This window comes from Parasteatoda tepidariorum, chromosome 3 (assembly GCF_043381705.1).
Source record: "Parasteatoda tepidariorum isolate YZ-2023 chromosome 3, CAS_Ptep_4.0, whole genome shotgun sequence".
Classification (NCBI taxonomy): Eukaryota; Metazoa; Arthropoda; class Arachnida; order Araneae; family Theridiidae; genus Parasteatoda; species Parasteatoda tepidariorum.
The window spans coordinates 6,168,279-6,187,278 of NC_092206.1; the positions used below are offsets into that span (position 1 = coordinate 6,168,279).

The window sequence follows — 19,000 nt, forward strand, 5'->3', positions numbered from 1 at the left end:
AATTAAACTAGTGGTTAAACTTTGTTTCAAATAACTTTTATCTGTTTGCGATGGTGGCCTGCCATTTTTTAAACTTTTTGCATCATTTTGTTGCATAGTGATTGATTTTGAATAAAAAAAAAGTTGGTTTGGTTAAATAAGAATAGATATTAAAAAGTTTCAATTCATGTTTACATGAATAAGTTTTTTTAATTTATTCTGAAGCATTTTTTTCGAATTTGTTCTTTAGCTTTTAAACTCTATGCTTTTCTCGGCAGTGTTTTAAGAAATTCTAGAAATTCCAAATACATGAGATTTAAGTGATCAATGTTTTTTTTTTATATCCTCTAAGAAATAAAGTACTGTGCGAAAAAACAAAAAACGAACCACCCTAAATAACTTGATCAGATCTTCCAGTTTTAGGTCTCAATCGTAATGACTACAAGGGGTGACCTAAATTATGCTAATTTATTAGTTCGAACGATATTTTAAGTTTTGAAATCAGATAGGAAAGCGTACTTTCTCTGAATAAACATAACTTGACGGTTTTAGATTTCTGACTCCCAAAATATAGGGGGTAGCCGCAATCTGACAAATATGGTCCTAATTTGGTCAGAAGAGTTCTCCAAAGTTTGGACCCTTTGATGTTAATTTTACTTTTTGCGTATTTCGCTGTATCTCGAGCGAATGTTAAACGAATTTAAAACTTTTTACACAGAACTGTATAACTCGTTTACACAACAATAATTCCATGCAAAAAATAACTTTTAGTCAATATTTATTATTATTTTATTCAAAAATGGTAGAAAAAATTTTGAATTTCAAGGCATACAATTGTTTGAATCATTTTAAAGAATGTAATTTTATATGGCGAAATTCAACATTTGAGAATAATCGGATAAATAGTTCTTGAGAAGTTGAGTTTCAACTATCCGGCCGATTATGCTCAAAGTTTGCATTTTGGCATGTAAAATTACTTTCTTTAAAATGATGCAAACAATTGTATACCTTACAATTCAAAATATTTTTGATCATCCTTAAAAAAAATTATTTTTTAAAAAAACTTTTACTAAAAAAGTTTTTTTTTTTTTTTTNTAAAAGTTATTTTTTGCATGGAATTATCTTTGGATAAACGTGTTTTACAATTCTATGTAAAAAACTTTTCAATCCGCTTAAAATTCGCTCGAGATACAGCGAAATACGCAAAAAGTAAAATTAACATCAAGGGGTTCAATCTTTGGATCGCTTTCATGACTAAACTATGGGGACCCTACTTTCCAGATTGCCCCCTATATTTTGAGAGTCATAAATCAGAATCAGTCGAAAAAGAGGTATGTTTATTCAGATAAAGTACGTTTTTGTGCCTGATTTCATAACTTAAATTATCGTCTGCACAATTAGCATATTTGAAATCACACCCTCGAGCCTTTAGGATTGAGTCCTATATCGTGAAAATCAGATTATTAGATCAAAAGTTTTTCTGGGTGATCATTTTTTTTCTTTGCACCATTTTGTTGTACATACATGCTGCTCTAGATACTGTAAGTTTAAAACTGTTCTTCTAATGTAAAATTTTTTTATAACTTTTGAAATATTAAAGACTTAATTTCCAATTCAGAATTTAAAGCAATATATTTGAAACGATTTGTGTTGTTAGGAAAGCGTAAATTAACGTGCAATTGAAAATGGCCATCAATAGTGAAGAACACGGATGAAAAACATCACAACCTGTTTGATTATCTAATGAAGCTTGGAAGCGTTATAAATGCCTTTGAAGTTTTCCCCATGAATCAGCTTTGATGTTTTCTGTTCGATTATCTGTTTTGTTCAATTATCTCAGCATTTAATATTTGGTTAACCATTTATAAAATATTTTGTTTTAAGATGTTTCCATCTATAATTTCTTGTTAAAAAAATTACTTTTGTGTTAATATTTTTCAGGAAATAAATAAGTGCAGTGTACATAGCACAAAATTAACGGTCGACTAAATATTAAAAAAAAAAATGGCGATTTAAAATTTGTTTGTTACTCACCTCTTTTTTCGCCGAAAATTACCTCGTGTTCCAAAACACGTGCTTTCAATTTCCCGTATTATTTAACTATACGTAATAACCCTGAAACATCCAAATTATTTTATTTTGGTTCAAAATTTAGAGGGGGTCAGACTATCAAAACTTTCGTTCAGGTTAATTACTTTTTATTAATTTATAGTCGGTAATATTTAAAAGCAATCTAACTAATATAATTCCATCATTATGATTACAATTACTTTTGAGGAATGCTTTACATTAAGATTATCAATAATTATTTTAATAGCTCAGATTTTGAATTTTTGCAAGCGTTGCCACATGTTTTCAAAAATAGCTGTTATAACACTAGAAAGACTGAAACTACCTATATTCCCCAAAGCAGTCAAAATGTGGAGAAAATAAAATAATGTGCGAAGAAATTTGTTTACAATTAATTTTTAATATTTTTTATATGATTCACAGTTGCATAACAAGTTATTAGTAAACATTAACAATAAGAAAAATTACATGTTGTACAAAGAGTCACGAAATTCTAAGAAATTGTGTCATTATATGCATCGTTGTTTTTCTAATTGAAATTAAAAAGCAGTCAAAATAACTTCCTTGGCCAATCTAGTGTTAAAAATGCTACCACGGGCTAGTAACGAAATTTCCTTATTTTGCTCTGTAGTAGTAAAATGTGTCAAGTTTAAAAGGAAATTGCTTCTCAGTAAAAAAGAGAAAAAATTAATATAAGCCGTGACTGCAACTAAACATTCGAGAACAAATTGCTCAAAAAAAAATTTTTTTTTAAGAATGTTAAAGAAAGAAGAAGTTTCTATGACGTTAAGAGCTGTATAACCACTAAACTTAAAAGTATTGCAACACCTAAAAACGTCAATGACTTTAACTTCTGAAACACATGTGCTGTATATGGCCTCCGGTAAAGTAACCTATTGCAGCCCCTTCCAATGATTGGGGAAAAGTTATGAAACTAATATTATAGGTTCGATCCATAGTTATTAGATGTAGAATTTATGAAAATTACTTTTCGTAATTCGAAAGTACTTCCTCAAACGCCATTTTGATTGATATCTTCTCTTAAACAATTAAACATCCACACAATAAATAAATAACCATATCTCATTTAAGAAACATAACTTAGTGAATTTTGCTAAGAAGCAAGTAATATAAAATAAAAAATTTTTTAAGTAAATTCCTACTTAGGCCCACAAAGAAAATTTTTATTTTATTTACTTTTCACTTAATGTCCAAGAATTTCCTCTCAAATTCTTGTTATGTCGAATTTTTTTCGGAAAAATCACAATGTAAATTTATTTTTAACCAATTCTTTTCTGTATAATTATTCTTGTCTCACTTTTAAAAATAAAATTATCATTGTTGTATTTAGACTTAAAATCAACTATCATTACATATTTAATAGTTATTCTTATATTTCATGACTCTACTTTTTAGAGTAATACTTCAGAATATATTTTTTTTCTCTACATTCTAGAACATATTTAATTCTGAACTTGTTATCTCGAAAACTCTCTATCTCGAAATTTTATTAGCGTCCCTTCAATTTCGAGGTATCGAGAGTTTACTGTATTAAAGTCAGGGGTCTGTTTAGAAGAAATTTGGGTCCGTCAACAGACACTTCACAAAATATTTTTTCATTAAAACGGACCCTTCACAAAATATTTTAACTTAAAAATGGACCCTTCACAAAATGATTTTTCTTTTAATCGGACCCTTCACAAATTTGTTTATCTACATTATTGCTTTGTTAATCGAATAAACCCTTCCCAGACAAGAAAGACAGACGGAAACGAATTAAGTTTTGTCTTCGGCAGACGATTCTTCCATTATTCGTTTGAAATGAATATTCTGCTTTCAGCGGTATAGACTAAATACCAAATATTTGTATGCTACATCTCTAATTTAGAAGCAGCAATTGCTGTTTATTTTTGAAAAAAAAATTTTTTTTTAATTATAATTTTACAGTGCTGAGCATAATCGTGTATCTATTTACAATTTAAAAACTCAGTGAAAAAGTTTTCTGCAATAACCGGATCCTATTTGCACAAATTCTTAAAAGCGGACCCAGGTTGAAAGAATGCGAGTAATTTTTTTCACAATTTCACGAAAACCGGACCTTTCACAAAATGTCTGGACAGACCCCTGAAAGTACAAAAACAGCCGCAAAATAAATATTAATAAAAATAAATATTGCATTTTAGTAAACCAACTTAGTGAATAGTGACTTAAATGAACTTCGCCAACCGTTCATTTTCCTTATTTTTTTTTATTTAATGAATTTTTTTTTCTTCTTCCCTTGATTCTCTACCTGGCGATTCTAAATTATTTTGTTCTCTATTCAGTTTGTTCCTATAACTGCAGAACAGAGTATGTACCGCACCTTCTCAGAAATGGAACTTTTTATTCTGGCTTTAAATGTGTGTTTGAGAAAATTGTTTTCAAATTTCTCTAGCAAAAATTGTTCTTTTTTTAAAAAAAAAAAAATAAATGAACTACTTCGTAATGTGATATTGTTCATTTACCTAAATCACCTAGTAAATTTTTTAAATCAGTAATTTTGTCTGTTTAAAAAAAACTTTAATAGTCTACAGTTATTTTTACTAAGTTGTCACCCGACCCTGTAAATTGATAATAGTGGTATTAGGTTGACGCTGAACTAATTTAGATTTTTAAAAACCATTTTATCGTTTAGTGTTTTGATTACGAAGAAGAGGCCTAAAAAATTTTCTTTTTCATATACCCATCCAACTGCAATGATTGCACAATAGTGTTTCAAAAAAAGTGAGAAAATGTTGGTACTAAGTTCCTCGTTGTTAAATTTCAGTTGGAGCACATTTTTTGCTATGTCCATCTTCTAAAAAACGCGTTTTGAGCTGTGTCCAGAATAAAAATTTAACCGACAATATATATTTCATTATTTGCACAAAAGTAATCAATTATTTACAATTGAGCTGTTTCCAGCACATATTCGTTAATATTAATTTTTAATAACACACTTTGTGGTTAAGAAATATTAATACTTATCAGTTGGAGAATTTATGACAAATACAAAAAAAAAGAAAGAAAGAAAAACAATGACCTAATAAAACAGTTTTGAGATATAAATTTAGCATACTTCAAATTGTGGAGTTGTGACCAAGTTCAAATAATTTAGCCGGTGACCGAAATGGGCAATTGGGTAAAATATGAAAAAAGCACAACTACTTCCACTTACTAGGAATAACATTTACCTTTTAGTTTAATTAATAAACTAAGTTTTATATATGTTTACTAAATTCACAAACTTCGGCAAAACAACAATATAAATTATTTCCAAAGCAACTAGACTAATACAATTTCAGCCTGGCGAGTAACGACTTATAAACAAGACACTTCGTTTGATGCTTTTACTTGTAGCAAATCAGGTTCACAGAAAATGCTGTTCACTAGTTAAATTTAGTAGGAATAACACGATCTGTGACGTAGGCTACAGTATACCCAATTGTTGACTTTCACCGGTGAATGTTGACAATCACATAGTCGCTTTGGCAAATGTCTGAAATATATACTAGCTCTAGTTAAGTGCCACTGCCCGGTATACCCTACACTGATGTTTTTTTAAGGTTCAGTACCACTGCCCGGTATGCATTTGTGAGGTATACCCTACACTAATGTTTTTTTAAGGCTCAATACCGCTGCCCGGTATGCATTTGTGAGGTATACCCTACACTGATGTTTTTTTAAGGTTCAGTACCGCTGCCCGGTATGCATTTGTGCGGTATACCCTACACTGATGTTTTTTTAAGGTTCAGTACCGCTGCCCGGTAGGCATTTGTGAGGTATACCCTACACTGATGTTTTTTTAAGGTTCAGTACCGCTGCCCGGTATGCATTTGTGCGGTATACCCTACACTGATGTTTTTTTAAGGTTCAGTACCGCTGCCCGGTATGCATTTGTCCGGTATACCCTACACTGATGTTTTATTAAGGTTCAGTGGAACTGACCGGTACTCCGAACACTGGTGTTTCTCCTAATCTAATCCTCAGCAGATATTAAAATATCGAATAAATACAATAATATCAACGAATAAATTAATATCAAATTGGATATAACAAATATTTCAGACATTCACCAAAGCGACTATGTGATTGCAGACATTCACCGGCGAAAGTCGACATTCTCTTGATTTCGGCCATTCAAGCTAACAGAGTTAATAGATACAGACAGGGAACGGAACAGTAAAAAATACACTTCACTCGAAATCGATACATTATTAAAATAAAATCATTGGGGATGCTTGTAAACTAAGAATGCTTGAAAAGGCATGAATATTGCATTTAAAAAAAAAAGATCTCATTGGACCTATTTTTTTAAATTTTTTTATCCTACGTTATGCATTATGGTTAATTCGTGTGGGCTAGAGAATATATTTGACATAAATAAATTATCTAACATTTTAATTAATTTATTAAATTAGATTAAGTAAAAACAGGTGAACCAATTAAAAACAGTAACTTCAATCACTTAATATTTCGCAAAACCACGTCAATATCAATGTTAATAAACCATAAAATGTTGATGTCACCGTGAATGACCGAAATCAAAAGAATGTCGACTTTCTCCGGTGAATGTCTGCAATCACATAGTCGCTTTGGTGAATGTCCGAAATATTTGTTATAATAGATTTGATATTAATTTATTCATTGATATTAATATATTTATTCGATATTTTAATATCTGCTGAGGATAGATTAGGAGAAGCATCAGTGTTCAAAGTACCGGTTAATTGCCCACTAGGCAGTGGCACTTGAGTCTTGACCTTAAGAAAACATTTATGCAGAGCAATACCGGGCAGTAGCACTTAACTAGTACGTAGGGAACCGATTATCCGGAACGGTCGGGACCTTCGCTATTCCGGATAATTGATTTTTCCGGTTTGCTGAATCGCTACAAAAAGCCGTTTTTTATTGTTAAACCCAACTAAAAAAAAAATTGGAAATAATCTTAAAAATAAGAAAAAACGATGAAGTAATACACTAATGATTATTCCCAAAATGATGGTAAGGTAAACATCTTTAAAAAAAGAAAGAAAAATCGTAAACTCTTATGAGGAAAAAATTTTTTTTTTAAAAAAATGGCGAGAAAATTTATTTATCTTCGTTCCGGTTTTTTGGTTTTCCGGTTTTCTGATTTCCGGATAACGGGTTCTGTACTATATATTTCGGACATTTACTAAAACGACTATGTGATTGTCAACAATCACCCATTTTTGTCATTCACAGTAACATTAGCGTTAGTTTGTATTGAATATATTGATAACTCAAATCAATTATTAATTTGTATTGATAACTCAAACCAAAAATCAATATTCAATATTTTATAGAATTTTGAGAATCATGTCAATGTCAATATAACTTAAAGTTAAGATTTTATAAAATATTAAAAAACGAATTTAGTGTCTTACAATAATATTTTAGAGAACCTTAAAAAACTATTCAATAAACTATAACATCCTTTTTCACAAACTCAAATGATTGTTAAAAAAATTTATATATATTTTTTATGCATTTATTTTTTTTCCCCAGCTACTTTTTTATTCCATTTAATTCGATGAAGTCAGAGACTTTAATCCCAAGGTGGCCTTCAACCGAACATTCAGGTCATCTATTTTATTAATTTATTTTCATATGTGATTTTAGAATGAATCTGGAAGGGTAGAAGCATTTAATTCTCGCTTGTATTTATCGTATGAATTAATTAATTTCTTCGAAATTAAAATAATTTGTTTCAGAATGAAGAGAAGAATTTAAGAAGTGTATAATAATTTTAATTGATATAGTGACAATTAACTAATTTAAATGAATAAATGAAATAAAAGTTGAAGCCGGCGGAACAAGTCGTCTGTTCTTGGAAGTAATCATAGAATGACTATGAAAGGGTAAAGCATTTAAATCTCGCTGGTATTTATCGTATGAATTTATTAATAATTTCGAAATTAAAATAATTTATTTCAGAATTAAGAAAAGAAATTAAGAACTTTATAATAATTTAAATTATATTATCCTAGCGATTTACTAATTTAAATGAATAAATGAAAATAAAAGAGGAAGACGGCGGAACAAGTCGTCTGTTCTTAGAAGTAATCGTCCGTTAGAAAATATCACGTGAGAGTACCGTGTATGACGCATGGTGTCCAAAGGAAATGATCTCTTTTGAAACGGGATGTTTCAAAAAAGAATAAAATAAAGAGTTTCTACCTTAATGGAACATTCAGATAAATCCTTTGTCACAAACTTACCTTTCGAAAGATAATGACTGTCAATTTCTGTGACGTAGTGATCTACTTTTCTTTTATTTTTCTGAAATTTTTGCCCTTTAACTTTAAAATGATGGAGGAGACAAACCAGTACGTCATAAAAGTGGTTTTTCAAATTATTATTTTTCTTAAAAAAAACTCATTCCTGATTTATAAGCTATAATTGTTACAAATATTTTCTTGTGTGTGTGGTATTGGAATTATGAGTTAATGAAAAGCTCAATGAAGAAAAGCGGAACCGGGGTGGCTCAGAGGGTAAAGAGCTCGCCTCCCATTGAGGTGACCCGGGTTCGATCCCGGCGATAGCTGGTCGATTCAAATTCTTCATACGCCTTTCACCGACCTCAGTGCTGACGTAAAATATCCTCAGTGGTAGATGGATCATGGGTTAGAGTCCCCTTGCCGCCAGGTGTACCGTGGGAGGTTTTGTGGTTCTCCTTCCCATGTAACGCAAATGCAGGTTAGTTCCATCAAAAAGTCCTCGTCGGAGGCAAATTTCTCCCAATACTTGATCCAGGAGTTCCCTTGTCTTCTGGATTAGATTCAAAATTACAAGGTTACGGAGTTGTACATTAGTAGTCGTAAACCCAAAAATTGGGTCGGCTGTTCAACGACGGTTATAAGATAAAAACCTGAGCCGTGATGGCTCAGNATTCTGATCTATATATATATTTCTCTTACACGGCGACAAAAAAAAGCCTCATTACAACTCCCCGAATGGCAACGCTAGAAAATCGACCCATGATTGCCGGAAAAATGTCACATGCCAAATCTAGCTGAGATGGCTCAACATGTAGCGCTTTTAAAAACGGAAACTGAAATAACCAGAGAGAACATAAGCTAGGCAGAAGTGAGTAGTCTTTGTCGATAGATCTCTATTTTAGTATTTTGTCGAAAGCGCGTTTTTTAACGAATTTATATATTACGAATTTATTTGTTTTACTAGAATTTATTTGTTTATGCAGGTTTTTCCATTGCAATTCACTTATTTCAATTTTTAATAGACTTAATTATAGCCAAAATTTTAACATGTTTAAAGAGATATCAGTTTTAGAAATTTTATCTTAAGATTTCATACTATAGCACATTTCTAATAGGTTTAACGAATTCCATGTCATTTGTTTGAATTCAAATTTATTTTAATGACTTAGTATTTACTAAAGAGATGTAATTTTCTTTTTTTAAAAAAAGTTGTCGTATGGATTTGAATTATTGTTTTGAATTCTTAGAATTTTGTGCATTTGCAATGTATCTAAGTTAGTAGCGAGCGAAACGAACTTGGTTTGCGAAGCAAACCATATAAGATTGCGTAGCAATTTTCGGGGGTTGGCGAGCGTTAGCGAGCAGGGGGCGCAGCTCACTAGTAAATTAGAAATTATCAATGATGTTATCTTTAAAAGATGTGAAAAACTGAATCGCTTATAGTGAAATTTAAAACAATGACTAACGCTTAACCCATCAGAGAATTCTAGTTCGTTTTTCGTTTATCCCTATTTAATTTACGAATTAATATTTGAAAAAACTGTATTAACATCAAGTGTCATCCACTACAAGTTTAAAAAAATTTATTAGAACTGAAATTGGATGAATAAAAAGTATTTTTATTAAAGATTGAAAATTTGAACAACATTTAGGGAGAGTTAAAACTAATAGCAGGGATTGAAAAAAAGAATGAAGGTTTTTAAGTCATATCTTAACTTAATGCAGTTTACTCTCGATTTCTCGAACTTACATATCTCGAAAACCTTGTTACATCAAAAATATATTTTTCCCCTTGGTATTATATATCCACGTAGCATTAATTTTAATTTCTATGTCGAAGATTTTCCTTTCAAAACCTTATAATGCCGACTTTTTTTCGAAATAGAAAATTAAATTTTTTCCGAAAAATCACAATGCAAAATTATTTTTAACCAATTCTTTTCTATTTAATGCATAATTGTTCTTGTCTTACTTTTAAAAATAAAATTATCATTGTTGTATTTAGACAGAAAGTCAACTATCATTACATATTTAATAGTAGTTATTCTTACGTTTATTAACTCTACTTTTTACAGTAATATTTTAGAATATATTTTTCTGCATTTTAGAACATATTGAGTTTTTAACTTGTTATCTCTCTCTATCTGGAATTTTTTTTAGCTTCCCTTCAATTTTGAGGTATCGAGAGTTTACTGCATTGCAAGTCAGGGGTCTGTTTAGAAGAAATTTGGGTCCGTTAACAGACCCTTCACAAAATATTTTTTCATAAAAACGGACCCTTTACAAAATATTTTAAGCGGACCCAGGTTGAAAGAATGTGAGTAATTTTTTTTCACAATTTCACGAAAGCCGGACCTTGCACAAAACGTCTGGACAGACCCCTGAAAGTACAAAAACAGCCGCAAAATAAATATTAATAAAAATAAGTATTGCATTTTAGAAAACCAACTTGGAGAATAGTGACCTAAATGAACTTTCGCCAATCTTTCATTTGCTTTATTTTTTTGTTTAATGCACTTTTTTTCTGCCCTTGATTCTCTACCTGGCGATTCTAAATTATTTTGTCCCCTATTCAGTTTCCCATAACTGCAGAACAGAGTATGTAACGCACCTTCTCAAAAATGGAACTTTTTATTCTGGCTTAAAATTGTGTTTGAGAAAATTGTTTTCAAATTTCTCTGCCAAAATTGTTCTTTTTTTTAATAAAAATAAATAAATGAACTACTGGATCCATCTAAGTTCGTAATGTGATATTGTTCATTTACCTAAATCACCTAGTAAATTTTTTAAATCAGTAATTACATCTACTTAAAAAAAAATTTTTAATAGTCGACAGTTATTTTTACTAAGTTGTCACCCGACCCTGTAAATTTATAATAGTGGTATTAAGTTGACGCTGAACTAATTTAGATTTTTAAAAACCATTTTATCGTTTAGCGTTTTGAATACGATGAAGATGCCTAAAAAATTTTCTTTTTCTTATACCCATCCAGCTGTAATGATTGCACAATAGTGTTTAAAAAAAAAGTGTGAAAATAATAGTAGAAAATTCCTCATTGTTAAATTTGAGTTGGAGCACATTTTTTGCTATGTCCATTTTCTAAAAAAAAACGCATTTTGAGCTGTGTCCAGAATAAAAATTTAATTCTGGGCACAGCTCAAAATGTGATTGTCAACAATCACCCATTTTTGTCATTCACAGTAACATTAGCGATAGTTTGTATTGAATTTATTGATAACTCAAATCAATTATTAATTTGTATTGATAACTCAAACCAAAAATCAATATTCAATATTTTATAGAATTTTGAGAATCATGTCAATGTCAATACAACTTAAAGTCAAGATTTTATAAAATATTAAAAAACGAATTTAGTGTCTTACAATAATATTTTAGAGAACCTTAAAAAACTATTCAATAAACTATAAAACCTTTTTCACAAACTCAAATTATTGTTAAAAAAATTATATATATTTTTTTATGCATTTATTTTTTTCCCAGCTACTTTTTTCTTCCATTTAATTCCATAAAGTCAGAGACTTTAATCCCAAGGTGGCCTTCAACCGAACATTCAGGTCATCTATTTTATTAATTTATTTTCAAATGTGATTTTAGAATGAATCTGAAAGGGTAGAAGCATTTAATTCTCTCTTGTATTTATCGTATGAATTAATTAATTTCTTCGAAATTAAAATAATTTGTTTCAGAATGAAGAGAAGAATTTAAGAAGTGTATAATAATTTTAATTGATATAGTGACGATTAACTAATTTAAATGAATAAATGAAATAAAAGTTGAAGCCGGCGGAACAAGTCGTCTGTTCTTGGAAGTAATCGTAGAATGAATATGAAAGGGTAAAGCATTTAATTCTCACTGGTATTTATCGTATGAATTAATTAATAACTTCGAAATTAAAATAATTTATTTCAGAATTAAGAAAAGAAAATAATAACTTTATAATAATTTAAATTATATTATAGTGGCGATTAACTAATTTAAATGAATAAATGAAAATAAAAGAGGAAGCCGGCGGAACAAGTCGTCTGTTCTTAGAAGTAATCGTCCGTTAGAAAATATCACGTGAGAGTACCGTGTATGACGCATGGTGTCCGAAGGAAATGATCTCTTTTGAAACGGGATGTTTCAAAAAAGAATAAAATAAAGAGTTTCTACCTTAATGGAACAATCAGATAAATCCTTTGTCACAAACTTACCTTTCGAAAGATAATGACTGTCAATTTCTGTGACGTAGTGATCTACTTTTCTTTTATTTTTCTGAAATTTTTGCCCTTTAACTTTAAAATGATGGAGGAGACAAACCAGTACGTCATAAAAGTGGTTTTTCAAATTATTATTTTTCTTAAAAAAAACTCATTCCTGATTTATAAGCTATAATTGTTACAAATATTTTCTTGTGTGTGTGGTATTGGAATTATGAGTTAATGAAAAGCTCAATGAAGAAAAGCGGAACCGGGGTGGCTCAGAGGGTAAAGAGCTCGCCTCCCATTGAGGTGACCCGGGTTCGATCCCGGCGATAGCTGGTCGATTCAAATTCTTCATACGCCTTTCACCGACCTCAGTGCTGACGTAAAATATCCTCAGTGGTAGATGGATCATGGGTTAGAGTCCCCTTGCCGCCAGGTGTACCGTGGGAGGTTTTGTGGTTCTCCTTCCCATGTAACGCAAATGCAGGTTAGTTCCATCAAAAAGTCCTCGTCGGAGGCAAATTTCTCCCAATACTTGATCCAGGAGTTCCCTTGTCTTCTGGATTAGATTCAAAATTACAAGGTTACGGAGTTGTACATTAGTAGTCGTAAACCCAAAAATTGGGTCGGCTGTTCAACGACGGTTATAAGATAAAAACCTGAGCCGTGATGGCTCAGGGGATAGAGCGTTCGCTTTCCAATTAGGTTAACCGGGTTCGATTCTCAGCGATGTCTGGCCGATAAGAATCCGGCATCCGGCTTGCACGGATCAAAGTTCTGACGTAAAAATATTCTCATTGGTAGACGGCTCATGGGTTATTCTCTTGCCGTCAGGGTAACAGTGGGAGGCTTTCGTGGTTTTTCTCTCCGTGTAACGTAAATGCGGGTTAGTTCCATTAGAAATTCCTCCACGAAAGCCAATTTCAGCCAATATTTCATCCAGGAATTCCTTGGTCTTCTGGATTGGGCTAAGTTACGACTAGCTGTGCCCCCGACAGTTTTGTGCCTGGATTTCTAAATCAAGATTTGTTTAAACTGAAGAAAGGATTTTTAAAAAATGTAAATTAACTTGTAAAGGCAACAACTCAGTTAATAAATCCGCGGTGGTTCTGAGGATAGAATGCTTTATTTCTAATAAGGCGATCCATGTTCGAATTCCAGAGAGGACTTGTCGATTCGAAAACTACTCCCGACGAGCATTGATTACGCGGCTGACGTAAAATATCTTCTGTGTTGGTTGATAGAATCTGTTTTGCTGTCGGGCTAACCGTAGAGGTTTTCGTTATTTTCTTATTTCTAGAACACCGACGTTTAAGATTATCAATTTTCAACTCTGCAGTCTAGTAGTTTTGAACATAACTTAGAAAACACTTGAATCAAGCATTTTATTTTATATTTAAAAATCGTCGTTGAACAGCCGACTTAGCTTTTTGGGTTTCCGACCACTAATGTTATACCTTGTAATGTTGAACCCACTACGGAAAACAAGGGAACTCCTTGTACTGGGAGAAATTTGCCATCGTGGACTTTTTTTGATAGAACTAACCCGCATTTATATTACATGGAGAGGAAAACCACGAAGCCCTCCCACAGTTACCCTGACGGCAAAGGGACTGTAACCCATGATCCGTCTACCACTGAGGATATTTTAAAGTCAGCACTGTGATCGGTTTTACCCGTATGCGGAATTCGTACTGACTAGCCTTCGATGGGATTCGAACCCGGTTCACCTCATTGGAAGGCTAACGCTCTATCCCCTGAGCCATCACGGATCTGAATCAAGCATTGGAACAAACTAGCCTTCCTGGTGGAACTAATTTCCGCATTCATGATACACGAGAGGAAAAACGCAAGAACCGCCAATGTTAATCCTCTGGCAAAGGGATTATAACCTATAATCCGTCTACCACTGAAGATGTTATACTTCAGCACTCTGGTTGGTGCGAAAAGAAAGTAGAAATCGATCGATTGATTGATTGAATGTAGAGGTTTTATGGCACAAGATCCAAAGGAGGATATGCTGCGCCAAACAATTTGTTGAGTCAGATCTAAAGTAGAAATCGAATCGACCAGACATTGCTGGGATTCAAACCTTGGTTACCACATTGGGTGAGGAGTGCTATATTCAATAAGCCAACACGGTTCTATCTGACTGCTTAAGTCAAGTTCCGTAAAAAGGGCTTTCAGCACTATAATGACACTGAGCCCATGTCCAAGAGATCGTGGGTTCGATCCCCGCCGGCCGAAGACTCTCCGTGTAATAAATGGTGACTGATGCACATTAAATCTGTCGGGTCACAAAGTCTCCCATGTTCCCATAACAAATCATACCTTTTTATGTACTGATCCAGGAGTTTCCTTGTCTTTTGGATTGGTTTCAAAATAACAAGGCTACGGAATTGAACATCATAGTCGTAAACCCAAAATTGGTTCAGCTGTTCAACGACTGTTATAAAATAAAATAAAAAACCACATTTTTAAATTGTTATTGAAAGCTTTTTGGGTGGAAAACACAAACTTTTTTATGCGGGAAAAAACATGTTTCTGTATAGTGTGCTGTTATCCAATGGAAATTCCAGCAACAAAACTTTATTTCATCCATTAATATCAAATAGCGTCTTGATTGATTAAAAAGAATAAAAGTCCGGGATCCGGGTGCTGGTATACTGCACCCTATTTAAAGCATTTTCACGTTTTTACGTATCAAACGTTTCTCGTATTAAACGTTACGTATCACGTTTATCAAAACGGTGCTCGAAATTGTGTATTGTAACAAATTAAAGGGAAAACAAGAGCAAACGTAAAAACTGCTACAAAATTAGAAAATCGGGCCTCGACAGTTCGGGTCGTGGATTTTATCCTTTCTCAAGGTGCCGCTTGAAGACTAACTAGACATTATTTAACACACCGATAGCCAAGCTTTAGTAAATTCTAGCATGGCAAGTTCAAGCACTTAAGTTGTTATTTTAAGCACTCATTTGAAGCACTTAAAAAATTACAATCCTATAAACCGTATTATTCCCATGTAACCTAAAAAATTGTAACAGAAAAATGCCCTTTGTTTATTATAGTTCACCAGAATTCATCCTTCAGTTTCAGTTTGAATCTCGAGAAAGAAAAAGATAGTTGATAGTTTTACATTGCTGTTTGAAGACTGCGAATGAAAAACGGAAAAGCAGAAAACTTAATACACTCACGGAAAAGCAGAGTTTTTCCAGGTTACGTGTAATAACTCTCGGAAAGAGCCAATTTTTCACGTTATTAGTTTGAAAAAACTTAATACAGTGTAATATCACAGGAGCGATCACTCTCAGTTCCACATTAAAATGGTCTTTGATGGAAGGTGTGTCGTTCTTAGAGGTTACTTCCACCGACTTCAAAATTGTTATGGAAGGTACTTGATTTTTCCTGGACGATTTCAATTTTAGTCAGTGTCATTTTCTTGGTACGGAAAAGCAACTTCTGTTGGCGTCGGAAACGGCATATCGATGAACAAAATTTAGCGTCTATAAAATATTATCCCAGCTGATATATAATTATGTGTAAAAGCAAATGTACCAATTATGAATGATAAAGCTATTTTAGATGAATAAACAATTGTGTTTTAAGTTTTGCATTTAATTTTTATATCATGAAAATTTTTTAACTTTAAAAGATGAAGAGAGGTGTGTTTTTTTTTTTTTTTTCCTAAAATAACTTCTTTTTCTAATTTAACTTTCAACTCTAAAAGTAAATCACGGTGTTACGAATTTCTGCCTGCCAGAAGAGGGCGTTGTACTCACTCACAATAATTCTGTAATCACTTATGTGGCAGGCAATGGTTTGAACTGGATGGCACATTGGAGAGCCCCTTTGCGTATCATATTGTTTTATTTTGTTTATTAAATTTGTTTGTATGGTTTCTTTAATTAATGCACCCATTCACCACTGAATCATTCTGCATATCACACTGATAACATCGTCTTTAGTGGAAACGGACTGCAACATGAGGTTGTATCCTTTAAAAAGAGCTCTTTAAATAAGAGCCTCAAACAGATATTTTGAATATATTTTAATCTACTTATTTGTTTTGTTAATTTATTTTTTCATGTTTCCTTATTTGAGTTTTACCGCATTTGGGGCAAATGTTTACCCAATCTCTGTTGTTGTTGTTGTTGTTAATTTACGTCGCACTAGAGCTGCACAATGGTTACCCAATCTCTGAAAGATGTTTTAAGGGTCTCTCCTAAAGGTTTTCTTCTACACTAAGTTTATCGAAAAAATTCCGTGCCTCACAAAAGTGGTAGTAAGTAGTAAATAGGTAGTCTTTCCCGGAGGTTTCACCGTACTTAAAGCTTTCCCTTAGGTCTTCCTTCCTTTGGGTCTAGTTTTTTGTTCTTTTATTATTATTATTATTATTTTTAAATTTAATTCAAAATTAGTTTTTCATACTTCAGCCAAAATTTGTAACAGGAAAATGGTTAGTTAAAAGAAAATAATTCTTGTAACATTATCAAGTGACAGTGGATAAATTTCTCCTCCCAGAGTTCCTAGTTTTAGTTCAAAATAATAAAGATAGATGGGGTTGCGCATAATAAATCTACATATCATAGAAGAAACAGCGTCATTGTATATTGCGACATTACAACATGAGATTACAGCTGATCGTTTGACAGGATGTTCACTCTATGAAACTTGTAACAAGATTTTTATTTAATGAAAACTTCAGAAAAAGAGTGATTAATTAGCAATTATTTTTCTGTGATATACATGACTACTATCTGCACTGCCATCTGTCGAAAATGTTTTGAACCAGAAACCTAGGCAAAGAAAACTTATGCCCTGTTACATAAATTTGTAGTGGAAATTGCTTTTATTTTTACTTCAATCGTTTTCTTTTTATCAATTTTTGAGAGCCGTCAGTTTAATTTAAGACTCTCTGTTGCCACTATTTAAGTAATCACATATTTCTCTGTTACAATTCGATCATTAACCCACTAGAATCTGAAGTACTTAATGACAGATAATGGCTATTAATAACAGCAAAAATATCTCTTTTTCGATTCTAAATATAAAATGAAGATCCTAATATAGAGATAAATATTTTCGTACTTTGTATACTGACGTCATCGGATGTTGTCTATACTGAAAACATGCTTTGGACTTTAGTTTACTCGCGAGACTTTGAGACCGTTCACGCGACGTTTAATAACAGTTGTTAGAAAAGAATGTACTTCAACCCGTTAACTTATTTCTGTTATCAGTTTATATATCATCTTCCAATCGTTTGACAAGATACAAATTTCTTTCTATATTCGAAATAATAAATTTGAATTGGACTGAACAAACTTAAGACGTTCAAAGTTCATACTGAATTAGCTACATTTCCTTTTTTTTTTTTATCCTTCTTATGATTTCATGCGGATGTGCCGAATTTAAAACAAAGAGTTCCACATATTGTTCAACAATTTCTCTGATGTTACGAGGCAAATAAACGAAGTGACTAACTAAATTATAATGACTAAATTAACAGTTCTTTTTACCTTTCATCTATTTAAAGTAAAAAAAAAATGTAAACAATGCTTTTTTTAGATTAAACTAAAAAAAGGAGAACGTTTTATTTTTGATCGGTCGAATTAAAAAAAAAAAATAGGTATCTTTCAAGTGCGAAGAACTCTTATTTCGATTACGTAGTTCACTTTTGTAGGGCAAAAATCACTTTCGAAAGATATGGTTAGGAGTGATTTTTGGTGGTGATATATTTAAGTGATATGCTCTACGTTTTTATGTCTTAAGTCAGAAAAAAATAAAGAGTACATGCTTTTTTTTCTTAGTCTTTCTTTCGTAGTTTTTAAAAATCTTCCTTCCATGTTTTATTAGATTTTATCTGATAGTTTGTTACATCGGAAAATGGTTGAAATTTCAAGTGGCGATAAATTTTGTTTCACGATTTAAAAAACAATTATGATTATCATCATCCGGCACGTAACTCCAATTGGAATTTATTGAAAGTGAGCGAAATTGGAATTGATCGTAAAATAATTTTGTTTATAATTATGGCATTCGTTATGTTTAAAGCGATCAGGAAACGATTGGAATAAGTATTGTTATTCCTGTTGTTATTCAGCCTACGTTCCATTTCAAACTTGAGCATAGGAACCAATCAAAGAATGGATAAAATTTTGATTACCATTAAATTTATTCCGGTGATAATGCAGCAGAAAGTTCGACTTCTCTGAAAAAATTTAAACTTGCATTATCCAATAGGAATTTATTGAAGTTGAACGAAATTGGAATTGATCGTAAATTAATTTTGTTTATAATAATGACATTAAATCATGTTTAAAGCGATAGGGAAAGGATTGGAATAAGTATTGTTATTCAGCATACGTTCCATTTAGACCAGGGATTGCCAAACTTTTTTGATCATCGACCGCTACATAATTTTTCGAAATCTCCATCGACCCCCATAAAAGTAATTTTCTGCTAATTTAAATAAGATTCTA

At 31.8% G+C, this 19,000-nt stretch overlaps 1 protein-coding gene across 1 annotated transcript in view; it reads left to right on the top strand.

The window, feature by feature from the left end:
- Positions 1-19,000, top strand: part of LOC139425192 (cGMP-dependent protein kinase 1-like) — a 127,465-nt gene that overhangs the window by 89,068 nt on the left and 19,397 nt on the right. The gene's annotated exons all lie outside the window — the stretch shown is intronic.